This window comes from Schistocerca nitens, chromosome 1 (assembly GCF_023898315.1).
Source record: "Schistocerca nitens isolate TAMUIC-IGC-003100 chromosome 1, iqSchNite1.1, whole genome shotgun sequence".
NCBI lineage: Eukaryota > Metazoa > Arthropoda > Insecta > Orthoptera > Acrididae > Schistocerca > Schistocerca nitens.
In genome coordinates, this window is record NC_064614.1 from 288,162,079 (window position 1) to 288,189,515 (window position 27,437).

Genomic DNA, 27,437 nt, shown 5'->3' on the forward strand with positions numbered 1-27,437 from the left:
TTTGGAATTATTGTGTCTTGAGCTTTAATTAACTTGTAGCAGTTCTCTAATAGTCCGCAGCTCGTGGTCTTGCGGTAGCGTTCTCGCTACCTGCGCACGGGGTCCCGGGTTCGATTCCCGGCGGGGTCAGGGATTTTTCTCTGCCTCGTGATGACTGGGTGTTGTGTGTTCATCATCATTTCATCCTCATTGACTCGCAAGTCGCCGAAGTGGCGTCAACTAAAAAGGACTTGCAATACGGCGGCCGAACTTCCCCGCATGGGGCCTCCCGGCCAACAAAGCCTTACGATCATTTCATTTCAGTTCTCTAATTTGAACTGGCTATATCACAAAAAAAGAGCGCAAAAGCTGGACCACGATGTTGACAGCCTTGTTCCATTACACGTTTAACAGAAGAAATGTACTGAAATACCATAATAAAATGGGTCTACGTCCACTGATACAATATGCGCATAATTTCAACATGTGGTCACAGTACAATGTGTAAATAGTGTAATGATTTTTTAAGACATCATTTCCGCCGAGACTGTGATTTTACATTTATTTAAACCACTATCAGCAAATTTAGGCTATATGTCCATTTTAATACAAACAGTACTTTGAATGTATACCATACGAGAGTGAAAGAAAAACAAAAAACTGTTTGTGCGCCATTACGATTGAGAACATGACTGTGCCTACTTTTGCAGGACTCAAGGTTACTTGTTTTCCGACTGTGTGGTAACTGTTATTTTGTAATTTGACGTGCTCACAATATTGTGTGATACATTGTGCAATTAAATATTCAGGTTTTTATAAAATCAATGAAAAAGCAGTCTAGACCGCGATGATAGTTTATTAAAATGACCGGTTTCGGTCTATACTTAAGCCATTATCAGCGCCATCAGCAGAAGATAACCTAAGTATAGGCCGAAACCAGTCATTTTAATAAAGTACCTTCGCGATCTAGACTGTTTATTCACTAATTTTATGTAGATTACAAGATCGCTGCTTCCGAAAATGTTACCAAAAATTTTGAATTCTGGTTGTTGCTTGAATAGGAAGTAACACGTATTCATAGACTTATCCACTTGAAAACGGCTACACTACCGCATTTGGTAGATTAAAACAAAAACCATACGTTGTTGCTGGAAGCAATGCCTTTAAAGCAAATTCATAAGACAGTGGAACCTAACCAAGAAACCTAAGTATCGTGTTTGTTACTGCTGATTTAGAAGGAACTGGTTTTTACTGAAAAATATGGCAGAAGTTTAAATTGCACTGGTCTGGAAATCAGTTTGTGATTATATTTCCAGACAGGAGACGAAAGGTGACAGGAAGTCTGGCTGTTAAGATTGTTGCTAGTAATAAGAACAATTGATTTATTTTTGAGTGTACTTAGTACACAAATACGTAAACGTATGAACTCTATAGAACTAACGAAATCTGTCATTTTATACACCGGCACTAAACCGAAAACAAAAAGGAAAGAAAGATGCAGCATCCTGCCATGCGAAATTGGACAATAATAAAGAAAAATCACTAAGTAACACGAAACAATGGGTGAATCACATGGCAGTAATACTGCAGACGAAAGTTTGTAAGTGTAGAAGCTGCTCAAACAACACAACTAAAATAAAGGAATGGACTGTACAAATATTCTGCACATGTGGCAGTGTAGAGACTCTAGCGATATAACGTAAGGAGAAAGAAACATCAGAAACAGTCACTACATTTCGAAGACTGAAGGAAGCGAAAATCAAGGAAGAAATGCTAAATATCTTTCAACTGCGGAAAAAAAGGAAGTGTGTGATTCACATACAGGCCACAGACAAATAATGGAATTGATTAAATGACATGAATGTAGGAAAAATGGCAGCGGTAGTGATTGCGTCGGCGCAGGTGTGATCAACATGAGTTTATCGTAATGATCGAGATGTACATACATGCTTATTGACGTTTCATTAGGGTGCCTGAGATGTACGTCAATAAACTTAAGTTACGGGAGGGGAGTGGCTTGACAAGGAAATGACCTCGGTTCCACTTGATGTGTGTAAGATATCTGACATTGTTATCTTTAGCGCTACAGATTCCAATTGTGAAGAAAATTGACAAAAATAAGACAATGATTGGTTACTTTAGTGCTCGTAAAATTTTTTTAATACCTGTGACCCCGTACATAGCTGGGAAAGTTACTCACCATTTTGCAGTGATGATCATTTGTGCCGCAGAAGAAAAAGTTTGGAAAATGCCTCATAATATGAGGCGATACATGTAATCCCCGCTGGCTAAGAGAGCAACGCTGGGAAAATGCCACCACGAGCTTAAAAATTTTCCACTGTGTCATTCACTCAGCTTGTGTTGGTGGTCCGATGGAGTGCACGTGATAGTATCCTGCTCGTCCACTTCCAATACGAGAAGCCTGAGTGTCAAGGTGAACCTCCACCGAATTGTAAGAAATGTTTTCCTCACTTTTTTTTCACCGACGTCATAGCCGTGACCCCCCTATCAAGAGCTCCTTTCCAACCGAAATGCGTTTTACTTTATCGCTGCCCCTCGGCGCCGAGGTCCCGCGGCCTACGGCTAACCGCGTCGGGTACAAAGATTCCTCCGCGGATGACGCACTTTGGGCCCTATCTGGCGGCAACCGGTCTGCGCGCCAGCAAGCGGAGGGTCTCCGCCGGCTGTTGGAGGGGGCGCTATATATTCAGCGGCCCAGCGGGTCGTCGTCACGAACAGCTCAGCTCAGCTCTCCGTCGAACTTCCATGCCACTTTGGGCGGCCGCCGTACGCACGGTCCAGTGTCACCGAGGCATCCAGTGAGCACCACACACACAGCACCATGCTGATTGGGTCGGCATCCAGGTACATCGCGGGCCGCGGAGCCGTGCAGCGCATCTACTGGCGAACCAGTGACAGCCAGAAGGGCGCAAAGCTGGTCAAGTACGGCCGCGTGCTCACCGTCAGCCGCGCAGACGCCGACGCCGCCAGGGCCACGCCGCCGCGACGCCTCGCCGGAGACGTCCTCAGTCCGAATGCCGTCCACTTTCTCTGAGGTGAGTGCGCGCACTGATAGAGCATTTGTTTCCTAAATACACATCCTAAAGCTTTTTTTCGCACCCTAATTTCGGAGATGCAGTTCCATTCTCGTGCAATCATGTCTGCCATCAGCCAAGCCATCAAGCTGGAATTCGGCAGTAACTACTGGTGATGCCGCATTCCAGTCTGTCTGCGTGGCTGATGGCTGTAACGACTGCACGAGGATGGGACTGCGACTCCGAAATTCGTCGCAAAGAAAGAAAAATAAATAGCTAAAATTAAACGAAGTACATGTATGGAGGGTCCAAAAGGCTTGCCGCATTGCTAACATATTTTCCCGCCATGTCGCTAAAGTTAAGTGCTGTAGGATTTGTTTAGCACTTGGATGGAGGACCGTCTGTGTCTGCCGAGCGCTGTTGGCAAGCGGCGTGTACTCAGCCCTTGTGAGGCCAATTGAGGAGCGGAAGTAGTGGCTCCGGTCACGAAAACTGACAGCGGTCAGGCGGCCAAGAGAACGGTATGCTAACCAAATTCATACTCACATCCAATAACGCCTATCGGCTGCGGATGACACGACTATGGGTCGGTACCGCTGTATCTTCCGGGACCTGTTCGGAAGGAGTTCAGTTTTAGTTTTGTGGATGTTTAACTATTTTCGAAAGAGATACACAGTTTTTACATAATCTCTGTCTTGTTGCGAAGTAATATTGCCATATCGCGTTTCGGAAGATTCACATCATATTTTACTCTGCAGTAAAAGACGAGTATTTTATAAAATAACGTAAACAAATTATTTAGCTGTCTGATGATTCACTGATCCTGATACAAAGCCCGACATTTTTTAATTGTTAGTAAAAGAGTGAGTAAAATAGGAAGTATCATGAGTATACATAGCCAAGGGCTTCAACAATAACTGTTTATGAAACAGAAAAATACAGTTAAACAATCATTCATGATGTCTGGAGAACTCCGTGACTCTTGCGATACGTGATGATGAGAAAAGCATTGTAACCATGCAGATTGAGTGCTCTTTGGCGAATAAATATAGTGCGCAGAAGGCTATCTGTGCCCTGTGTTATTTTAAGGAAAAGGTGCTCTTTCTCTTAACAAAAAGTAATAAGTAATCTGCACAAGGAATCTAGCCCGTCCACTGAGGGTGGATTTTAATCGAGACGAGATACAGCTAAATGAACAATTCATTCTTTGAATTTGTAACTGGATACGGTGTTTTCCTCGCAATTATAAGATGCTATCTTCCTATGTTCTGTCTTGACCTATCCATATTTTGGTCATTGGACCAGAAGGACGATAACCGAATAGGTTCCAAGGCATTTAATGTTTATAGCTACCTTTGTGTGTGTGAGAAATGTTAAATTTCAAGCATATCAGTTCCATTGTTAAAATATTCCTTCTTTTTGCAACCTCAGAGATAATATGGCCAGAGTCTGCTCATAATTCCCTGCGATAAACGGGCCAAATATAGTAAAGATATCACGCTGCACAAATAAATTCTGGCTGTCTCGTAACAAACTGGATGGAAACAGATTTAATAATTGGCAGTGAAATATATCAATATAGACAGCGAAATAATAAATGTGAGAATCTTTGTGTTGCGCGAGATTTGCTGCTATATGGAACTAAAAGTTCTTATAGTTTTTATGTTAGTTTCGTTGCATTTCAGAAATTTCTGATGTGACAGAAATTGAAACTGAGTGCTGTCTCGAATCAGTTGATTGCTTTCTCTAGTGATCATGTATAGTTATGTGACGACACGATTTCGGGAACCTAAAATAAATGAAAAACGTCCCCAGGATTGTTCGTTTTTGGTTAACAGCATTCTGTATGTTCCGCTTTGTGGTACATTTGTGTACGTTCTGCGGTGCTGGGAACTAGATTAGGCAGCAAACAAAGCAAATATTCTGCTATCGAATTCGATTGCTTACAATGTAATGACCTCTGGCTATGCGTGGCATCGTGTTGATATGGCAAGACTCATCAAATCCGAAAGCAGGAGTATACTGCAAGCTATATCAAAATGAAGGCAAGCACATTCAGTAAAATCAATGTCAATATTGGAGAACTAAGAGTAGAGAGATATATTGTATTAGCTTTCAGATCTTAGCATTACTGATACTTTCCGATGGGTCAATTAAAATTGAATTTTACCTCTTTGTCCAGCACAAATGTAGAGAACTGAAAAATTGAAATAAGTGTAATTAAAACATTGTTGGAAAGATGTAAGAGGAAAGCATTAGAGTAAAAAAAACATTTTCCCACTGCCACTACCGGGTTGCAATAATTTCGTATAGAATATATGATATTTGTTCCGGTCAACATAAAGACGTTGTTAGTTCTAACTTTCCCTAACTTGCATCTGGTCTCGCAAAAACATGTAGTTTGTTGGCTACAGAGACCGAGCGGAGAGCGTTTTGGCAATGTTGTGCTGCACCTGTTTTCTTACAACCACCTGCTGTGTGTTGCAGGAGCTGGACGCAACCCGGGCTGCAGCACGCATCCGACTGCAGCACGTAGCAGGTACGCCAAGACGTCGTGACTACTCCGTAGCGGACTATGGACACCTCAGGACTGCCTCGTGAACACCTCACTCTCCACCAGACTTTCAAGTCCAGAAGCAAACAGAGACTTCGCTTCATCGTTTTACCTCTTAGTATTTACAGAGCAGCTAACTCGCAGTTGCTTTCATTCACATTTCTCACGTGATGATCAAAAAGTGATATTTCCTGTTTTATTTTATAGCGAGTTTCATTCACGGTTTGTTACTGCAAATCGATGAATTGCATCTCATTTTTGCATCATCTACCATACTTTTATTTATGAGCTGTGTTTGTGCCTTTTTGTTGTTGTAATAAAACATTTTCTATTATAAACTATTTCCATTTCTGTAAAAAAAAATCCTTTCCGCACTGTGAAAATGTCTGAAAATCACTAGAAAGATGATGCATTTAGCTCAAAGACGCTTTCATTTACATTTCCCACGTACCGTTTAACAAATGAAATTTACTGCTTTCTGTGTTAAGTAGTTATTATGAGTAACAATGCATCACTTCAATTACGAAACAGAAGCATATGTGAGCTACACGCTTACTCAAAAGTAAACAAAACACCTAATGCGATGGACTCCACCGACTACGATACGTTGTAAATATGTTAGATAGACGTTGGAAAAAGAACAAACGGTTAGATAGTGAGTGGTAAGACTAATCCACAACAATAACATTCCACACATTTCAAAATGCATAGAAGTACCGGTAACCAAACTGACATAAAATTTTATCACTATTCCTGAGGACTAGTTGTATTTCTATCCCATTATTTTCGCACTCGTATTTCAGATGTCAGACTTGTCGATAACAGAATAGTGAATATTATTTCTCTGTGCATTACTTCTCATTTCGTTAAACATTTCTCCCGCTCTCCTTTTGAATATTCTTACAGAATTATTGCTTAGGAGAGTGTTACTTCAAATATCCGACATTCATTAGAAAAAATTCATTTTCCCTGGTACCAAATAATGCTACGTTTTTAGATGCTGCATATCACAAAGATCACAGCTTTCTTCCCTAGACGGTTCAAATCTTATTTCTGTCACAGTGTCATGACTGATGAAATTTTCTAGGCCTCCCATTCTTGACCGACACGTAAAATATAGAATATTGGCGCATTAGTAAGATGTTGTTGAGACATTCATTGGTAAATCTTATTACTTCCGAAGGAATTTATCGGGTAGGATATAATGGATATAAAATAAGTGTGTGATAAGTAAATATCGTGCTCCATTGAGTAAAATTTCCTCCAACCGGCAATGTCACTTCATTCGATATTGTAGGTAGCAGTAGATTTATAGAATTTTGGAAAGAATGTTACTCAGAGTTTTGCTGCTAATGTTGTGAAGATAAGGATGTTAAAAAGATAGATGTAACGTTTTTAATTGTGAATTAATTTGTGTGACATTGACAACGAAGCGTTTTTCGCACTTCTGCTCGTGGTAGACGAATATCTGCACGATTTATAGTTGTATCTTTGATTCTGACAGTGCGCGAGATATTCTTTCTTAAAACTGGAAATTATATCCCAATAATTTCAGGTAATTCTCATGACTTCGCTGCAGACTCAGACTTAAACTTCACTCTTCTCTTTAACTTGAGATGAAACAGCATTTCTGTCTTAAGTTTGAAGGAAGACAAAACAGACTTATGCGACAAAGAAAGACACAGTGATAATTAATACTGAGACTAAAGCTTTCCAATTTCTCGTTTAAATTTAATAGCATTTGATAAACTCTCTAACTGTTGTAAAAATTTTACTTATGCACTGAAAACAGTTTGAAGAATATGAATGAATTAGCTACTTAATAATGAAGGCGCACATAGCGTGTTAGAAAGCTGTCTTTTCAAGAATGTTTCAGAAAGAAATTGTAACTTTTGATTTATGAAGTATTTCTCATGAAATGGTTCACAGACTGTTCGTCAGGTTAACGCCAGAAATTGTGGGAAGTAATTCCTGGGATGTTTGTAGATGTTTCAGTCTTTACTGCTAACACTTGTACTACATGGAAAAGTGAGCCAATTTTTGTGCTGTTCATCAGAACCGATTATTACTGAACCCAGTAATACTGATACACTTGGAAATTCACTGCAGAATAAAATAATTGATGCAGACAGATAATTGTCTCAGAGGGACAGTCAGATTACCAGCATCGTGGTATGTGCATCAGCTCTTTGTGTAGAAATAATGTTCTTGAATTGTTTGTGCTACTTTAATTGCTGTGACGGAAAATGTTTTACCTGCTGCATTGTGGTAGTGCTGTGAGAAAGATGATAGCAAGGAGATCCTGTGGGTGGGATACAGGTCGGAACTGTCGCCAGAGTAAATGTTTACTGCTCCGACACAAACGGAAGCGGCGCTGCGTGTGAAAGTCCATGGCAACCAGTCCCAAGTCCGTTGAGTTGACGGCGGCCTCTCCCACTCATATCTCAGTGCAGCTTGCTTTTTTTTTACAGTTTTCTCGTGTTTTATGGAAGCAATTAGCGTGAGTGCAATCTATTATCACAAAACTCTATTCTGATAAAAAATCATGCCTAACATTGATGACGACACTCTACCAACCAGAAATCTTTACTTCTTCTTCTAGTTCTAGTTCAAGGGAGTTCTTTGTTGTCATGAGTCTGACAGGTAATCTAAAGTAGAATGAAGGGGCTACTCAGAAACCGGCTTTGTCACCATGGTCATTAGGTAGTTGTCTGTATCGAATCATCTGGATACTACAAGGGTTATTTACCCAACTTGTTAATGGTGATTGCGGCTAACGGTATTTTTCTGACTTTCCAAGAGGATACAGGTTATTAGACTAAATATAATAAGAACGGTAAAGTCAATAATAAAGATGTAAAAAAGATTCTTAATACGCCGAACAGCTTATTTTAACACCTCTAGTTGTTTCGCACACAGATAAGACAAAATTTTTGCCACCACAAGAAAATTTTCTTTTTTATTGTGTTTCGTTAAGTGTCTATGGTACACATTTTTTCTGTAATATTGATTCTGTGTTGCCTTCTGGGAACATATGCTGTCGTTGCGAACTGCAAGTTTGGTCGTAGCCCAATGATCTGTAACTATGGTCTTACATAGGTTTACATAATTTTTAATGTCTTCTATCCTTTGACAATAAAACAATCGATTCAAAAAATAACTTGGAAAAACCAGTATCAAGCATTAATTTGGAAAAGTATGTTCTAAAGCAAAGTCACACTGTTTACGTAAACTTTGAATACAAAACAGGTCGCGTTTAAAGGAAAATTTTAGGGACATTAGCGTAGTAAGGGACTTTCTCAATTCGTAATGTTGTCAATTGTTGGAAACTTCAGTACAGACGATCTACCGGATTTTTTTCCCACCTGGAATGAGTAACGTAAAAATTTTAAGTAAATTGTAGAAGAACTTTTTGAGATTTTTGGTAACACCTTTCCCCTTTGCATGATACGTTATATTTAGATAATAAATATGTTAAAATGTATGTAGCCTATTATCTGTCTTAATTTTCATTAGAATATCAGGGAAAATTTTAAGTAAACATGTCGAAGATGTTTCGAGATTTTTGCTGACAATATTTCCTTTATATATATATATATATATATATATATATATATATATATATATATAAAGGAAATATATAATAAGGGGATACATTGTTACAAAAAATCCCGAAAAGCTCTTGATCGATTTACTTCTAAGTTTTACACTATACACTGATATATATATATATATATATATATATATATATATATATATATCAGTGTATAGTGTAAAACTTAGAAGTAAATCGATCAAGAGCTTTTCGGGATTTTTTGTAACAATATATATATATATATATATATATATATATATATATATATATATATATATATATATACACATCAGTGTATAGTGTAAAACTTAGAAGTAAATCGATCAAGAGCTTTTCGGGATTTTTTGTAACAATGTATCCCCTTTATGTATTATATATATTAAAACAGTTACATAAAATCAGCGTGTATCAAAATGGAACGCCGTGTCAAAATTTCTGGTCAATTGACTGGCTGCTTCTCGAGTTTTGCGAGTATTAACATAAGCAGGCTGAGTTTTTGTGAATAAAAATATGTAATGGATTCACAGCGAAATTTCTGCAGCAGTCGAAACAACCAGTGGGTGGGACCACATATTGGCAATTTTGTTTCGATTAAGGCGCAGGAGTTTCGCTGGAAAACCGTTACACATTCTCCATACAGTCCCGGTCTTTCTCCATACGATTTCCATATATTTGGAGCCTTGAAGTAAGACATTCATGGCACTCAATTTGTTTCGGATGAAGAGCACATGGGTACAATCATGGTTTTTCAGGCAATCGTGAACCTTTTTCCATGAAGGAAGTGACCGTTTTGTCTCACGGGTGGGGGGGTTAAATATATTAACAATTACAGCGATTACTTCTGCAGTAATGAAAGGTTTACTTACTTTTTTCCGATCTGTCTCTTTTACATTTGACTGCCCCTTATATATTAATAAATCACAACTTATTTCTCTATTACTGACCTACTCAGAAATTTCATTTGTTATCCCGATACTAATCATCTATCAAGTAGATATTTGCGTCCAAATCCTAAAAATCTAACTTGAATAAGATCTCAAATTTCATTGCCATCGTCTATGAAATGCAACAGATGTATCATAACATCTAATTGCAAGTAATCAGCTGCGGAAGCTTTGTATGGTATATTGAAGCTTTGTACGATAGAATCGTATTTACCTTGTACTTTTCATCAAATGTGCTCACATATGCATATGCACCTCAAATTTCAAACTAACGCTAGTAAGACCTGCCATACAAATCCGCAAGTGCGTCCTAACTACCGATTAGAGTAAAACTGAGGGGATGTGCATGTCGCGGTGGACAAAAAAGGTAAGTAGAGAAATTTCAGAAGTCCGTAGCTGAAGATGAATGGATTCTGCTTTGTCTACATTTCGTTCAGTTTTACATTCAACAAGAAAAGTGTGTACCAAGAACAACGTCCCTCTCAAGTATTTAGTGTAAACACGGCAACAAAACGTATCCATTTCAAAACCCTTAAAGAAGGAGCATTTCGATATATTCGGCATACGATAAGCAGTACAAAATTTGGTTAAATACTTTTACCAAGCAAATAGTCAGTTTGAAACGGAAGTCAGACATGACTCATAATTCTGTTGACCTTATTCAGATTTAAGGTAGCTCATCGCAGATGTACTTCAACTTTAAAAGTTTGTATTTCACTTTCAAAGCTGTATCTCTGCAACGATTTAAAGTTTGACGTGTCTTTATGTGGGTTTTTCAAATTAAAAATAGTGAAAAAATCACCTCTTGAAGTATTTATCGCTTCTCTTAATACCAAATGTTCTCGAGAAATTATGTTTTGTGAATGAAACTTCATTTGTAAAACATTTGAAAATATACCCTAAGAACTGTATTCTAGACCTCATATGTTCGCTGAGTACTTTGATGTTGTGTCACCAATGAATACTGAATTTGGAAGCGTTTAGGAAGAAAAGATATCAAGCTACTGAGCACGAAGCACTGGACAAAAAAGGATCACAGATAGCCTGTCGTGTCGGTATTGTTTCTATGTGGTTTCATTGTAAAACACACTGGAGAGACGGCTGGGTAAGTCTGTTCCCAGTTCGGAGGAGACAAAGCAATACCACCTGCAACAAGATTGCGCCTAGCAAATGTTGGTGGCGTTCAAGTCACCCAACAGCTTGAATGAATCTTTACTTTTTATTTGGCATAACACAGGGACATTCCACCGAGAAATCATTCTGTAACCCCCTTAGAGAAGTGGACACCGTAAGTAAAGTATTAAAATAGGCAGCCAACACTGCAGATGTGCAAGAAGATGTCGACAAATACTGAGTAAGAAAATCAATAGCAAAGCTCAATGACTGTTATAAACATCTTTACAAAAACATAAAATAATAATAATTTTTCGTTTGTGTGTTCATCCTTGTAACTGGAGGTCCGGGGACTTTAGCCGTTCACTTATTTAAGAAAATGAAACACCTACTGCCGTCCTTGTGATGTAATTTATTGTGTGACTACCAGTTTCGGTGCTTCAGTGCACTATCTTCAGGCCTTAGCTGATGCCGAGAGGGTTAAAACCATCCGTATACATGATGTATCAGTGGCCGACACCTACAACTGGTTTTCGCAGGTTACCTGTAACCGCAATATTGCCTCTCCAATCATCAACTCCAGGCAAGTTCCATTATTGTGCTGAATAATCCCGTTCATTCACATCTGCATTCGGATTCATGCCTTTGGTGACAAGATCAACTGCAAATTGATGTTTTCAGGTGGCTGTTTGGTTGATAACATGCTTTATCTCGAGAAATTCACAAAACGTCAGCTGTCCTTCCAACTAAATTTATAATATACAGGTAACGTCCTTCAAATGGAGAATCAATTTGTAGATCTATGTTTTCGATCACACAGCACATGAGTCGTTCTTGAAACCAGTTGACTCATTCGCATAACAAGGATTTAAAAACAGCGGGAATTCAAAACGAAACTGAGGAGACACTGACTGCGTTGTTGGTGAAATTGCTTTTAAAGTCCTAGATGTGCAGCCAGTCGGTTGTCATTTAAATTTCACATTCTTCATAAAAATCATTGCGCGACTGTAAACAGACTACTCTAACAAGATATATGAAAAGTTTGACTCATCTCTTTGTTTAATATAATGACGCGGTGTTCCGATCAAAAGAACGAGAAAAAATGGAGTATGACAAACCACTGCACGAAACTGCGTGTACTAAAGTATAAGAGATTATTGGAACCTTTTCTCACCGATGAACACAGGGAATTTATCAGTCCAACATAAATATGTGGTACTGTAAATGGGCACATGTTGTCGGACGTGGAGTTGAAGTGATGATATGTCTACCAAAAGTTTTTTTATTAATAATCATAACATAGATGAGTAGAAATGACTGTTAATCCATATAAAGTTTTTTGTAAAGGGCTGGGATCATAGCAGGTAATAAATGGCCTAATACGGGAGATGAAGAAGAAACAGAGAAAGAAGAAGGATAAGAATAACAAAGTGTATGTGGTTTTGCGAATTATTTGGATATTTGTTACCTGTTATCACTACAGTTATATGTAGACAGTTTTAAACAGAAGCAGCATGCAGGAGTATTTAATTCACGTTGCACGAAAATGGTAGTTAAAGATGGGAGGGGGAGATAAATGCAGTTATATTCATATAATGACTTAATATTGGCAACTAAAATAACATCCCCGTGGTTAGTGTCCAAGGATGACGTAGTCAACAACACAACTTTCGCTAACTGACTTTGTTAGGCGCCCCGAAGACTTAAGGAAATTTCGTTACATTATCTTACACTGAAAAGTGACTATGCGAAGAGATACCAAAAATTGACTGAACCTTGCTTCAACTGATCGAAATCATCGTAGATAAGCAGCTAGGTCACTGAATTAATAAAAATAAATGAATTGCAACGACTGTCTAGTGTACACCATTATAAATAGAATAAATGTGGGAAGGAAAAAGGTGTAATAAGCGTTGCATGTTGAGTGAGTTGCATGATTCTAAGAAGCTGGTATTGTTATTAACGAAAATGCATATCTATCTGGAGTTATTATTCTACTGTTAAAACCAACTTCAGGCTGATCATATTTGTATTATACTGTCAGTCCACGGCATTGATTGGGTCCAACCGTAGTTTTATAAAAGCTCCTCCTGATATCGCTGTTGGATCTCATTTGACGCAGGCTACGGTGGGGGTTGTTTGTGTTTACTTTCATTGGTCCTTATAACCGGAAAAGTCATACGCTTCGAAGCTTCCATGCCTGCAGGCTGACGCAAACGAGGTCAGCCGCCTGCTGAGTATCTCTGTCTTGTTGCCACGCAAGACGTCGGCGAAGATTCGGACTAGAGTTGCTGACTGAACTGGTCGTTACCGGAATTGTTTCTTGTTCAGCGCAGCACTGTGCTCGCTGCTGTACTTTAGCCTGGAGACAAGTAAACATCCAGTGCAGCTCCAGTTGAAAAAAGAGAATTATTGACGAAGAATTTGAGAGGAAAAAGCTACTCTGTCGGAAACAAAATTAAAAATACTCGGATTTAATTACATGTATACTGTAGCGTATAAAGAAGCCAATTACCACACATTCGCTTAACTGAAGGACAATCTGAAGGGAGTATTTACTCGGATTTCCAAAGAGGAGAGAGATTTACTACTGTATGAGTATATCATTAACCTGACGTGACGAGAAAAAATGAACGAAGCTGATATGTAAAAGTGTCATCATGAATAGAAATGATACTATGATGCTAGTAACATACAAAACAGAAGGAACTGAGTCAAGGGCCCTAGTTATACTTACAACCCACTAGCTCGTGCATAGTGCACCGTAACGATAGCGTAGAAGTTACAGTTTTTAGTATCATCCCATGAGCGCTAATGGAAAACATATCTATTACCGTAGTGGGGACTAATTTTAGAACTTCTAATACACATGGAACATTCGAAGACTCAATGGAACCGACGTCAGTGACATATGATTACGTAAAGTGTATGATGTACATAGTCGTATAAACAAACTTGGAGGAAAGAGAGAGAGAGACAGAGAGAGAGAGAGAGAGAGAGAGAGAGATAGAGAGAGAGAGTCTACTGGTTTAGCAGAAATGACCTAGACAGCGTAATATTTGAAGTACTTTCGTTTGTCAGAAAACATTTCGCTAGCCAGATTGGTTAGAGATACGAATGAAAACTGTACTGACGTGGACGCGTTTTATTAACTTATGTCGTGTTTTCTCTTAGTTGCAGGGGCTGCACTGAAAATTTCAGACCATAACTAGAAAAGAGTTCTCTCTATTTAGTGCACATTAGGAAGATGGCATATGGAATCCCATTTACAGCAATAAGTTTACAGGTTCATTATTTGAGCTGCATGTGGGACAAAATCGTTTATAAGCCTTCTTTGTCAACAAATTGTCATGACAACTACACCTGATGAGGTCAACAAACTTGTTGATTATCATTATTTTATTATTTATCATCTAATTATTTTTTCAGATGTTGTATGTGCCTATACAAACCAAAGCTTTCTGCTGACATTCTTCAAGCTTTCTGGCTTGGAACGAATCAATGTATAATTCACAGACAGGTGACAAAGAGACATAAAAAAATAGAAATTCAATATATAAGTTATGCAACAAGAAATACTCGTACGTTAGAAGCTCTAAACTTCACTAGAATAAAAGAAGTGTTCCACAAGGGAAGCTTTAGACTTAGTTTTGAAAACCGATCTTATTCATTTACATTGTTCAGATTTGCTAGGAGTGTACTGGAAAGAGAACCAACAGAATAGTGTACATCCTTATGCTTTGGATTTGAGTGGAGATGGGTTTGAGAAGGGAATTGTGCGAGCTTGGCCTTATTGTAAATAGCTTTTTATTAAGAAACATAAAAGTAACATGGAAGCGCATGCAGTTGTAACTCTTACGCTTAATCACAAAAATACACTCCTGGAAATTGAAATAAGAACACCGTGAATTCATTGTCCCAGGAAGGGGAAACTTTATTGACACATTCCTGGGGTCAGATACATCACATGATCACACTGACAGAACCACAGGCACATAGACACAGGCAACAGAGCATGCACAATGTCGGCACTAGTACAGTGTATATCCACCTTTCGCAGCAATGCAGGCTGCTATTCTCCCATGGAGACGATCGTAGAGATGCTGGATGTAGTCCTGTGGAACGGCTTGCCATGCCATTTCCACCTGGCGCCTCAGTTGGACCAGCGTTCGTGCTGGACGTGCAGACCGCGTGAGACGACGCTTCATCCAGTCCCAAACATGCTCAATGGGGGACAGATCCGGAGATCTTGCTGGCCAGGGTAGTTGACTTACACCTTCTAGAGCACGTTGGGTGGCACGGGATACGTGCGGACGTGCATTGTCCTGTTGGAACAGCAAGTTCCCTTGCCGGTCTAGGAATGGTAGAACGATGGGTTCGATGACGGTTGGGATGTACCGTGCACTATTCAGTGTCCCCTCGACGATCACCAGTGGTGTACGGCCAGTGTAGGAGATCGCTCCCCACACCATGATGCCGGGTGTTGGCCCTGTGTGCCTCGGTCGTATGCAGTCCTGATTGTGGCGCTCACCTGCACGGCGCCAAACACGCATACGACCATCATTGGCACCAAGGCAGAAGCGACTCTCATCGCTGAAGACGACACGTCTCCATTCGTCCCTCCATTCACGCCTGTCGCGACACCACTGGAGGCGGGCTGCACGATGTTGGGGCGTGAGCGGAAGACGGCCTAACGGTGTGCGGGACCGTAGCCCAGCTTCATGGAGACGGTTGCGAATGGTCCTCGCCGATACCCCAGGAGCAACAGTGTCCCTAATTTGCTGGGAAGTGGCGGTGCGGTCCCCTACGGCACTGCGTAGGGTCCTACGGTCTTGGCGTGCATCCGTGCGTCGCTGCGGTCCGGTCCCAGGTCGACGGGCACGTGCACCTTCCGCCGACCACTGGCGACAACATCGATGTACTGTGGAGACCCCACGCCCCACGTGTTGAGCAATTCGGCGGTACGTCCACCCGGCCTCCCGCATGCCCACTATACGCCCTCGCTCAAAGTCCGTCAACTGCACATACGGTTCACGTCCACGCTGTCGCGGCATGCTACCAGTGTTAAAGACTGCGATGGAGCTCCGTATGCCACGGCAAACTGGCTGACACTGACGGCGGCGGTGCACAAATGCTGCGCAGCTAGCGCCATTCGACGGCCAACACCGCGGTTCCTGGTGTGTCCGCTGTGCCGTGCGTGTGATCATTGCTTGTACAGCCCTCTCGCAGTGTCCGGAGCAAGTATGGTGGGTCTGACACACCGGTGTCAATGTGTTCTTTTTTCCATTTCCAGGAGTGTATCTTCGCACTGATAATGCCAGGCACAGATATAGTAAAATGGGCACAGTAATATAAAAATAAATCAAACTTATTCAAACAAATGAAGTTGTTTCTTAGACAAAAATGTAGTTCAGCCGAGACGACTTTACAAGTGGGCACCAACGAAAGGGAACCAGCATCAGCCCACGATAACGATACAAACTGGCATACAGAATCAGAATCAACAGCTGAGACAAGCAACTGCAACTGAAAGACCAACCCTATACTGCCATCCACTTCGACTATCCACCAGATCAGTACTAACGGACAGCACAATTACACCAACAAAGTACCACATAGATAAAGAGTTGCAACACAATACAGAATAATTTACGACAACGGCGAAATCACACTACGGTCACAATTCAGTAAAATATAACACTCTAATGAACCATGACGCTTCTTCTTCGCTTCGAACATTAGGATTTTTTTTACTTTGCTTGTTACGGTACCCATTGTTTCCTCGGCCTTCTTTGACTTCTTCTCTTAATTGGCTTTCTCCACTCAATCTTTCGAGATGTTCGTTCCAGTTTGTGCTAGTTTCTTGTATTTTACTGATGAGATTAAATATATTAAGATCTTGCCTAATTTCCGAACTTCGAAATCTGCCAGCTCTCGTGCATCCCTTTGCTGCTCTTATGCACGTCAGCTCTTTTGCTTGTATGCTACTTTCTTGGCATTTATGTAGAACCCATGACTTAATTGTCTTACAAATTTTAATATTGTTTCTTTCTCAGTTTTGTTTTTTAACGCCACTGTGCGATACTGTAATTCAAAGTGGCTCTAAGCCCTATGGGACTTAACATCTGAGGTCATCAGTCCCCTAGACGTAGATCTACGTAAACCTAACTAACCTAAGGACATCACACACATGCATGCCCGAGGCGGGATTCGAACCTGCGACCGTAGCAGTCACGTGGTTCCGGACTGAAGCGGCTGGAACCACTCGACCACAGCGGCCGGCGATACCGTAATTCACTTTACATAATTCTCAATGACTTCAACCGCCACAATAGGCACCAGCTTATTTCACCTCTCTCGGCACACACTGCACTATTATAATGTATTCTATCAACAATCGGCTTCACACTAACTGATGTGGGCCAGAAAAGCAGAACACTTTGTGCTCTGCCAATTTTGCAGTAACTATGCTCTCGACCATTCCTTGTCTTTGGAGTGACCTGCCGTCTTTTAGAAGAACCCGACCGCTCCCCAAGACGACGACGTTCGTGGACAACTGGCCACGCCCCGCAGTGATTGTTGCAGCTCTGCCCCAGGGTGCATTTAATTGCAGCGTCTCTTACTTGCTACCTACCGAGGTAGCGCAGTGGTTGGTACACTGGACTCGCATTCGGTAGGACGACGATTCAGACCCGCGTCCGGCCATCTAGATTTAGATTTTCCGTGATTTCCCTAAAACGCTTAAGGCAAATGCGCGGATGCTTCCTTTGGAAGGACACGGCTGATTTCCATCTCCATCTTTCCTGATCCAAGTTTTTGCTCTGTCTCTAATGATCTCGTTGTCGAAGGGACGTTAAGTACTGGTCTTCTCCTTGTCCTCCTCCTCTCTTGCTTGCTGGCCGTCAGTGAATTGTCGCAGGCTCCGCCACAAGAGTGATAATGCGCCATACAAGCCTCAGGTACCGCTCCGCAACTTGTCATCCGCTCCCACTGCCGCCACCGGCGCTCGCCCCAAGTAGTGTCGCTTATTTGACACAGTGCTGTAGACTCCTCTTCAGACTCTGTCACCTCGTAGACCCGCCCGGTGATACAATCTCGGCATCGCGACAATGCCTCGCCCAATGTGACACGCCACACGATTATCAGCCACTTCCATAGTGGCCCTATCATTGGGATCCACACGATGATGTTTGTTCCTCTCCGTAGGCAGACTGCCTCAAAACTGATTCGAATTGCGCCTAGAACTTAGAACTACTTAAACCTAACTAACCTAAGGACATCACACACATCCATGCCCGAAACAGGATTCGAACCTGCGACCGTAGCGGTCACTCGGTTCCAGACTGAAGCGCCTAGAACCGCGCGGCCACACCGGCCGGCATTTTCGAGAGAACAATGTGGTTTTATAGTGGTATGTCCTTTATATGTAGGAGAGATAGGGGCACGTTGCAAGAAAAAACGGTTATTAATTTTTATTATTTTTTATTATAAGAAATTTAAAAATGGTAGTGAGAAACTACGTATTTTTGTACATAGAAATCACAAATAAAATGTCCAATTAGACCATTAGAATAGCTGCAATAAAGAATAGAGAAAAGGTTGACACGTGTTCCAATTTACCCGACCAACAGGGCACGTTGCAACGTACCAAATGTTTACTGAAAAGAGCCTACTCAGTTTGAAATATCTGACTTGACAGATAATTATGTCCACACGTAGAATGGATCATTATTCGCATGTGACGAATGAGAGCACAATTTGCATTTAGTACACTGTGTCCGTTCCTCTCCCTTTCTATAAACATTATCACAGGTCAAACAATAATTTTTTTCTTCTTCGGATGGTGGATGGAACTGCAATTTACTTTTGCTGCTGGTTGTTATTTCCTTCTCTCTTTCTTTCTCTTTCCATTCTTCGGTGCCAGCTTGTGATTTCTCTTCTCCCTTTCTTTTTCTAGAGCCTGTTTTTCGGGTGGGTCTCTTAAAATAGCACACTACCTCTATTTTCTTCCATGGTTGCTCTCTTTCCTTGGTTCAACTTTAGGGAAAGGGCGAATGTGTTCAGGGGAAAAGTGTTTCTCTGCTGAAGTACTTGGAACAGAATTAACAACATTCGCCACATTCTCGGATTTAGTCAGAGGATTTGAATGTTTTTGTTCTGGAACTGACCTATTGGTCACAAAAGATGCAGAAAAATCACATTCTTTCAATTTGTCTGGGTCAAATAGGAATATGTCTGTTGCTGAAAATCCTGAAGTGATGTATGCTGGTGTGAAAGTGATGAGAAGTCCTTTGTTTGTAATGGAAGGCAAATCATAAATTGTTAGTGTCTTTCCTGGATTTGCTTTCAACCAGGTATCGATTCCCCTGAAGTAAATCTTCTTGAAAGTACCACAAACACATCAAGGGGCTGTAATTTGTGAGAACAGTGGGGAGGAAATGATAGAAGCACTACATCACTGTTCTTTCATTTATTAAGAGCTTCTATACTGAGGTGGGACGAATGGTTCTCCAGCAGTAGTAGGACAGGAGATTCTTTCGTTGGCCTGGTTTTCCTGATAAAATGGTCGAGTAGTGTTACAAAAGATTGCTCCACCCTTCATCCAGAACCTGTGACAGCACCGATCCATTGTAGTTACATCCGTTTCATCCATGTTCCAAATTCTGTAAGGAGGGAAGAGGGTGCTGAGAATAAGAATCTAACTTTTGGAAAAACTACCCGTCATTTTTTCTATTAAATACTGTCATTCTTCCCAGACTTACGCTTTCACGTTGTCTGATGTAAAGACCATTATTTCTTTCCAAAAAACCTGAAAGCCAATCGGCCCCAGCTATTTCCTTTTGTGCCCAAGATGATGGCATTTTCAAATTACAGTATTTTGCACAAAGTAACCCCAGTTTTCGTCCCTCCTCTTTGGTCAACCCGACAGAATTTCGCTGGATATAATCCCTGAGTATTTTTCGTGACTGTCTGAAAATACTTTCATGTGTTTAGACTACCCACAAGTAAGGTCTCCATCTGATTCCTTTTTCTTTTTGATGGATCAAGAGAGGGTACAGTAGCAAATATTAAATTCTTTTGCAGTTTTTCTAATAGAATAATCTCCCTTTCCTCCATTTTCCAGAACCAAAGAGGCAGCTCTCTGCATGACGTCTGAACGTGTCAAACCTTTTGTTTCGCGTTTGTAATGACGCATTTCCTTTACCTGGAAGTAAAAATTTAGATTGAGTTAACGTAAAATACAAGAGCAAGTAAACGAAAAGCATTATATTATCCAACAGTCATAAAAAATCGACCTAACCAAGAGCGGGGTAAGTTGCAACCCCGTGTTGCGACATGCCGCGCTTCGCACCGCCATATAAATCACAAGTAAACACCTCGAAAATGACTTCAAACAATAATCAGTTACTACATTGTTAAACTACAAATTTTAACTATTTATCGCTTGTGAAATCTAATGTTTGTCGTCGAACGTGTTATTGTATATACAACGCTTTTGAAACTATAAACAGTTACTCACCAATGACGATTTCGATCAAAGAAAGAGAACACAAAAAAATAGACTCCTTGCGCCGACTCTGACCATCACAGTGGAGATACTACGCAGTTGAAAGTACCTCTAGACGATGACAGCACCTGATGGGATATATCAGAAAAAAATGGAGATGTTGCAATTTACACCTATTCAACATGCAAATACGCGGTTACACATTAAAATCGGAATTTCACGTGTTCGTTTTTCTCACACGTTTCACATCCACTTTGTGGCACTCCACGGTCAAGTTTTAATCTTTATTCTGCAAAAGTATCACTCCTGTTCAGAGATATTTATTTTGCAGTGAAGACATGGTATGTCGTGGGGCGATCACTCTGTTTTTAAAATAATTGAAAAGCAACGATCGCTTCAATCGTTTATTAGATGACCGGTTTCAGCACTCTGAAGGTGCCATCATCAGATCTGTGAAGGTATAACATAACAGGTTTGAGGGAGGGCTTACAAGAGTTAACTATATACATTACAATTATTACAGAACCACATACCTGAAACGTGGATTAACATTTATAAAACCATATGGACATCATGGCATATGAGACAGACCATCTGATAAAATCATTGTCACAACCAATAAAAATAATAAAAAAACTGCTCTCATGGCCGTTCTTTCTATAAAATATAAAACTGAAGTCACCAGATAAAACTACCACTGTTCGCCTAACACCGGTCGGCATCATCACTGGCCTACTCCGCGCAGGCTTACCTACTGTGATTCTAGCGGTTCACAACCGGCCACCAGATAGCGCTGTCCAAGTAGCGCATACACAGTCCCACGGTATAACCACTCATTACTACTAAAACCGCTAGAACCACAGCAGGTAAGCCTGCGCGGAACACGGCAGTGATGATGCCGACCGGTGTTTGGCGAGCAGTGGTAGTTTTATCTGGTGACTTCAGTTTTATATTTTATGGAAAGAACGGCCATGAGAGCAGTTTTTTTATTATTTTTATTGGTTGTGACAATTATTTTATCAGATGGTCTGCCTCATATTCCATGATGTCCATGTGGTTTTATAAATGTTAATCCACGTTTCAGGTATGTGGTTCTGTAATAATTGTAATGTATATAGTTAACTCTTGTAAGCCCTCCCTCAAACGTGTTATGTTATACCTCCACAGATCTGATGATGGCACCTTCAGAGTGCTGAAACCGGTCATCTAATAAACGATTGAAGCGATCGTGGCTTTTCAATTATTTTAGAGATATTTATATCCGCATGCGAATATGATGATGATTGAGCGCCGAACTGGCTCTTTAGACTTCACAAACCAATTCCTTAGCCCATAAAATACGCGTGAACTTACTGTCCTTACTGTTCTCTGGCCGGTACACATCATAACCAAACCGATATTTGTGTTAAACCGCGCGGTCCCATGTCTTTTACATTTGACCAACCACAGCTCATTAGCTTTCATGAACAATTTACTAAATGAACAAATTTAGGAACTCCACAAATATCAAAATAACTCCCCTTTAAATAACATAACTATCATAAAATGCTTCTTGTTTCCCCATTCCCATAGCCGGCCGGACTGGCCGTGCGGTTCTAGGCGCTACAGTCTGGAGGCGAGCGACCGCTACGGTCGCAGGTTCGAATCCTGGCTCGGGCATGGATGTGTGTGATGTCCTTAGGTTAGTTAGGTTTAATTAGTTCTAAGTTCTAGGCGACTGATGACCTCAGAAGTTTAGTCGCATAGTGCTCAGAGCCATTTGAACCATTTGAACCCATTCCCATAAACCGACTAGTTGTACATTATAAAATTCCCCTGAGAGTTATAACGGATCTTTTACGTTGGGATAAATTTATTTTATTTTTTGTTAGATGTTTTCGTTAAATAGCTGAATAAATTGCAATTAGGAATAATTTAATTAAGCAGAGTAGAGAAGATAAAGTCAAAGAGATGTTAATTGGGCGGACATTGTCGTAATGTGACGTCATTGCGTTGTTCGGTTGTTAAAACAAGTCGTTTGTGTTCCGTTCTGCTGTTCGGTCGTGCGCGTATCTGAAAGTAATTAATTCGGGAACTAGAATAAACTTTCACATAATAGTTACGATTCGATGTTCCGACAAAAGGGGTTAACGTCAGTATTAATTTGAATTGTGGGCGACAGGATTAGTTTTTGACAGATACGTGTAAACGGACGTAACGAAAGTTGTTTGCATATCATCCTTGAATGTGACTTTTTATTTAATTAACGATTGCGGGCTCATTGAAAGCTATTATCTCATGATTAGGATCAATCCCTCTTTCCTCTTAGATAATGATCATTCATTAACATTTACGTCATAAGAAAAAGGATTATTAACAAAAGTGATGTTAAATGACAATTACGTGTTATTCCGTTAGAGTGGAACCGACGTAATATCTCTGAAATGACATTGATATATAATTTGTGTTAAATACTGAACTGAGATAGGAAGTAAATTGAAATTAGTGAACATTTGATACTGAGACTATAGAAGCAGAAGCACTTAAGGTTTCTCTTCTCTAAAATGGCAAAATAGGTACGAACTTCAACTCAATAGTCAACATTATGTATTGCAAGGACATTAGCATTTCATACTTATTTTGACGACGCGCTGTTAAACAAAGGAACGTTGAGTCTCTGTACGAGTAATAAAATTAAATCTAATAACGTAATTAATAACGGCGAACTCCGCTTTAACAAACTGTATTGCGTGTCGTCATCGGACAATAACTGCTCAACCCTGGAGACTTGTGTGGTGAAATTAGAAGTCGGGCATATAAAACAAACTTAAAAAATCCATTCAAGCTACAGTGGAGTCGGCACAACACGACGTGGGCAGTTATAGAGTATAATTGACTTTCTCTGTACAGTAACATTTCTCGCGCTAACGTGTAGTCAGTTAATAGACAACAATATTAATTTACTATCCTACGTTCCATTCACACCGTCATTCACTTCAATAAACAAATCAGTAATAATTAAAGACAGTCGTAATAATCACAATAACTACAGTATTTTTTCCAAAATATGTTTTAACTGCTTGACAACTTCAGGGTCCGTAAGAAGTTGACACCTTTCGGTCCCAATATTTTGCAGCTGGCCTCTGGATCAGAGCGCAACTGTCATGCGATATCCGTGACTCTTGTCTCAAGCTGTCTGCCCGACATCGTCTCTTTCTTAACGTAGGCGCGATGTGAAGAGCTACGCCTTACACATACAACGTTTTCATACTTTTTACAAATAAATTTAGGATAAAAGTACTCATTTACCTTTCAAAAATTTTCAGTGCGCCCTGCACTCGGCACATCTTCGGCCGGGAATCCCACTGACTAGAGTAGAATAGTCTTCATTGATGAGTACCGCCTCGAAATGAACACCGATGACCAGCAAAGACGTGTCTAGTGACCTCCGAATAGCGGTGGGACACCAATTTGACTGTCACCCGCCACACGGCCTGCTAGCCAGGAGTGATGATCTGGAACGCCATTTCATGAAATAGCAAGACCCCTTTGGTTGACGCCCGCGGCATTCTTACAGCACAGCGGTGCGTCGACGATATTCTACGCTTCATCTTGTTGCCCTTCTTGGCAAGCCATCCAGATCCTATATTTCAGGAAGATAATGCCTGTCCGCACATGGCGAGAATTTCTACTGCTTGTCCTCGTGCTTACCAAACTTTACCTTGGCCAGAAATGTCGTCGGATTTCTCCTCAATTGAGGTCTGGAGCATTATTGGCAGGGCCCTCCGACCAAGTCGGGATTTTGATGATGTAACGCACGAATCGGACGGAATCTGGCACGATATCTTTCGCAAGGACATCCAACAATTCTATCAATCAGTGTCAAGTCGAATAAATGCTTGCAAAAGGGCCAGACGTGGACGAACGCGTAACTGACTTGCTCAATCTGTGAAGGTCTTTCTCTTGGATAAAGTATCCAATTTTTATGAAACTATGATCACTTGTCTGTGTGAACATGTCCATCGCATTTACCAATTTCTATCCCATCGGATTATTCCTCCGTGGTGCGCCACTTCTTTTGCTTTGTCTTAGAGTGTGTTAGAACGGAAACTTGTTTACAGGATTTGAAGCCTATGTTGTGATCTAGCTTTGTTCAAATATCAATTGAAGATGTAAAGTCTGAAAATGAGTCCGCGATCATTATTTTGGAACTTTGTTTTACAGGTCCGTCTTCATGACACAAGATCAATGAAATTGTTCAAACTGTTCAAATATAATTATTCAATTTTAATTGTAAAGTAAACAAATAATTATTATGCATGTTATGGAAAATGCCAAATCTCAAACACACCCAGGTATATGATTCTTGTATTTTCCACAAAAAGAAGAGCAGAAAAGTCTTTCCTCTGTAAATGACACAGAAATAACGTTGGAGAATCTCTCTCGTATTCGAATACGGTGTGTGACTGCTGATTTTCCCACAACATTACGTTAAGATGGATCACCTGACCCTTATATGGAACGCGGTCTTCATCACTGAACACTAAACATGAAAGGAAATTGGTGTTTTCCATTTTTACTCTTGGAATGAATATACAAAACTCTACACTTTGTTATTAGCTGTCCTGAAAAGCTTATACAAACTGAATACGGTACTGTTTGAAACACAAACGTTGTGGTCAAAGACACCAGACAAACACACGAGGAATGGTTAAATCTCGGTTGACAAGACAAATGGTTCAAATGGCACTGAGCACTATGGAACTTAACATCTGTGGTCATCAGTTCCCTAGAACTTAGAACTACTTAAACCTAACTAACCTAAGGACATCACACACATCCGTGCCCGAGGCAGGATTCTAACCTGTGACCGTAGCGGTCACGCTGTTCCAGACTGAAGCGCCTAGAACCGCACGGCCACACCGGCCGGCGGTTGACAAGACAAGCAGGCTTCCGTGAACTACGTGTGAAACTCTGCTAACGCGCACTGCATATTGAAAGAACACACGGGGGAGACCTGTGGGTTTCTCTTCACATAAATAACAAATGCACTGAGACTACTAGCGCCACCACCGAATGCAATGAGCAGAAGGACGAACAGTGTCGTACTCTCAAATAAAATCACACCATACCTTGTATCCGTGAACGCAAAACGCCTCTTCAGTCCGGAACCACGCGGCTGCTGCGGTCGCAGGTTCGAGCGCGGATGTATGTGATGACCTTAGGTTAGTTACGTTTAAGTAGTTCTAAGTCTAGAGGACTGATGACCTCAGATGTTAAGTCCCATAGTGTTTAGAGCCATTTTTTGCAAAACGCTTTTACTTGCTGTGTTACCACCATATCGGCACGCATTAGGTAATGGACGAGAAAGTATTAGTTGAATACGTGTAGATCTCGGGGTTTCTGTTCTTAAAGAGCACATTAAGTATAAAGTCACATTATTTTCATGAGAGACGGGAAGATCCAATAGTACGACCAGACAACTTTTATGACAAACAAACACCCATACACGGAGCAAAACTCCCTCCATCCCCCTCCGTCTCTCTCCCACCAGCGCCACACACCGTGCTGACACCTACCCCTACACTCCCATCAGGGCCAACAATTGTTCACATAACAGCGTATCACTACTACTACAAAAAAGTGCCACACACTCAGATTATGAGAACAGAATATGGTAACCACTTCCTGAAGAGCCAAAGAAACTGATACACCTGCCTAATATCGTGTAGTGCCCCAGCGAGCACGCAGAAGTGCTGCAACATGACATGACATGGACTCGACTAATGTCTGAAGTAGTGCTGGAGGGAACAGACACCATGAATCCTGCAGGATAAATCCGTAAGAGTACGAGGGGGTGGAGATCTCTTCTGAACAGCGCCTTGCAAGGCATCCCAGAAATGCTCGATAATGTTCAAGTCTGGGGAGTTTGGTGGCCAGCGGAAGTGTTTAAACTCAGAAGAGTGTTCCTGGAGCCAATCTGTAGCAATTCTGGATGTGTGGGGTGTCGCAATGTCCTGCTGGAATTTACAAAGCCCGTCGGAATGCACAATGGACATGAACGAATGCAGCTGATCAGCCGGCCGAAGTGGCCGTGCGGTTCAAGGCGCTGCAGTCTGGAACCGCAAGACCGCTACGGTCGCAGGTTCGAATCCTGCCTCGGGCATGGATGTTTGTGTTGTCCTTAGGTTAGTTAGGTTTAACTAGTTCTAAGTTCTAGGGGACTAATGACCCAGCAGTTGAGTCCCATAGTGCTCAGAGCCATTTGAACCATTTGAGCAGCTGATCAAACAGGAAACTTACGTATGTATCACCTGTCAGAGTCATATCTAGACGTATCCACAGTCCCATATCACTCCAACTGCACACGCCCCATAGTATTACACAGCCTCTACCAAACTGAACAGTCCCCTGCTGACATACAAGGCCCATGGATTCATTAGATCGTCTCCTTACCCGTACACGTCCAAACGCTTGATACAATTTGAAACGAGACTCATGCTACCAGGCAGCATGTTTCCAGTCATCAGCAGGCCATTCTCGGTGTTGACGGGCCCAGGCGAGGCGTAAAGTTTTGTGTCGTGCTGTCATCAAGGGTACACGAGTGGGCCTTCGTTTCCAAAAGCCCATATCGATGATGTTTCGATGAATGGTTCGTACGCTGACACTTGTTGATGGCCCAACATTGAAATCCGCAGCAAGTCACGGAAGGGTTGCACTTCTGTCACGT

At 41.0% G+C, this 27,437-nt stretch overlaps 2 long non-coding RNA genes across 5 annotated transcripts in view; one reads left to right on the forward strand and one right to left on the reverse strand.

Annotated features, from left to right (window-relative positions):
- The window catches only part of LOC126248231 (uncharacterized), a 130,219-nt gene extending 127,503 nt beyond the window's left edge, over positions 1-2,716 (reverse strand). For 3 of the 4 annotated variants that reach the window (XR_007545433.1, XR_007545434.1, XR_007545435.1), the window contains exon 1: positions 2,180-2,711. This is a non-coding gene — a long non-coding RNA (uncharacterized LOC126248231). Of the gene's footprint in view, positions 1-2,179 lie in introns of all 4 variants that reach the window. The other variant, XR_007545436.1, reaches the window with a different exon arrangement.
- LOC126248227 (uncharacterized) lies at positions 2,540-5,906 on the forward strand. The gene is made up of 2 exons (XR_007545431.1): positions 2,540-3,035; positions 5,502-5,906. It is a non-coding gene; the product is annotated as an uncharacterized LOC126248227 (long non-coding RNA).
- The last annotated feature ends 21,531 nt before the right edge of the window (positions 5,907-27,437 follow it).